The following is a 1,419-nucleotide window of genomic DNA, read 5'->3' as shown; positions in this document are numbered from 1 at the left end:
GGTAGCAAAAGCTGTAGCAGGTGGGGCGGAGGGAGGAGAGGGAGGCAGGTGTGCAGGGGTAGACGTGGAGGCGCCAGCGGAGGAGCGCGGGGGCTGCGGGGCTGCGCCGGGAAAGTGAGTGCTGGGAAGAGAGCGGAGACGCCCAGCGCCCATTAGGGTGATTGGAGTTAAAGGGCTGAGCCGAGTAAAGGCCCGCAGGACTGAGGAGGCGAGAGAGGTGGGATTGGGCGATCCGAGAAGAGCCCGCGGGTTGGCGGCGAGGGCTTGGTAGAGGTAAAAGTGCTAGGGCTGGGGTGGGGGCAATAAAGAACCGGGGCGGGAGGCATGGGGCTTGAAGGGGACCGAGGCTGGAGAAATCGGCGGCGAAGGTAGAGGGCAGGGTTCAGAGCTGCGAACAGTCCGTTGCTTCGGGTGGTCCGGGAACTTTAGGGGAAATGGGGGAGGGGGCCGTGTGAAGGGATGGAGTGGCTGAGATATCCGAGACAAGTTTCTCAGTGTAGGTAGGTGGTATTGTTGCTTGGGCCCACTGGCTGCTTAGGAACGGGAAAAGATGGGCTTTTGGGGGGTGGTGTGTGTATTGAAATCATTTCATTCTTACTAAAGAGGCTGAGACACATCCTCCTCTGCTGGGAACAGCATACAGAAAAGATGGTGCCACCAGAAGCAGTTTGTTCAGTGACTGGCAGGACTTGGTTGAAAAATTTCCTGCTCGTGATTGTAACGATTATAAATAAATTTTAAGTGGTAAACGGAAAAAAAAAAAAAAAGAAAGAAAGAAGACAATGCTCTGCGTTTGGTGGGATCAGGAAGGTGTGGTGTATTATGAGCTTCTGAAACCAGGTGAAACTGTTAATACTGATCACTACCGACAACAAATAATCAATTTGAACCAGGATTTGATCTTGAAACAACCAGAATGTGCCAGAAGACACGGCAAAGTAATGTTGCTTCATGATGATGCACCATCACACACTTCAAAACCAATTAAAGTCACATTAAAATATCTTGCCTGGGAAGTATTACCCCACCTGCTGTATTCACCAGAACTTGCTCCTTCAGATTACCACTTCTTCCGATCAATGGCACACGCGCTTTTTGGGCAGCACTTCAAAATGTACGAAGAAGTGGAAAATTGGGTCTCTGAATGGTTTGCCTCAAAACAAGAAAATTTCTATTTCTATCCACAAATTACCTGAAAGATGGGGAAATGTGTAGCTAGCAATGGAGATTACTTTGAATAAAACACTTTTGGTGTTTCTCTTGAAATAATCATATTTTCTTTGACTACAACAACCGCTGTATTAACGGGTACACCTTTTATATGGGTCATGTTTTCTTTTCATTTTTTTTTATTTTTTTAAGCTTATTTTATTAATTTCTTTATTGGTTAAGGTATTACAAATGTGTCCTCATCCCCCC

The 1,419-nt window shown here is 47.3% G+C and overlaps 1 long non-coding RNA gene across 1 annotated transcript; it reads left to right on the top strand.

Annotated features, from left to right (window-relative positions):
* Positions 1 to 20: 20 nt before the first annotated feature.
* LOC106726005 lies at positions 21 to 749 on the top strand. The gene is made up of 2 exons (XR_001362021.1): positions 21 to 114; positions 604 to 749. It is a non-coding gene; the product is annotated as an uncharacterized LOC106726005 (long non-coding RNA).
* Positions 750 to 1,419: the final 670 nt, after the last annotated feature.

Source organism: Myotis brandtii, unplaced genomic scaffold (assembly GCF_000412655.1).
Source record: "Myotis brandtii unplaced genomic scaffold, ASM41265v1 scaffold210, whole genome shotgun sequence".
NCBI classification, from domain to species: Eukaryota; Metazoa; Chordata; class Mammalia; order Chiroptera; family Vespertilionidae; genus Myotis; species Myotis brandtii.
The sequence above is the reverse complement of the archived record's forward strand: the minus strand, read 5'-3'. Positions and strand labels throughout refer to the sequence as shown.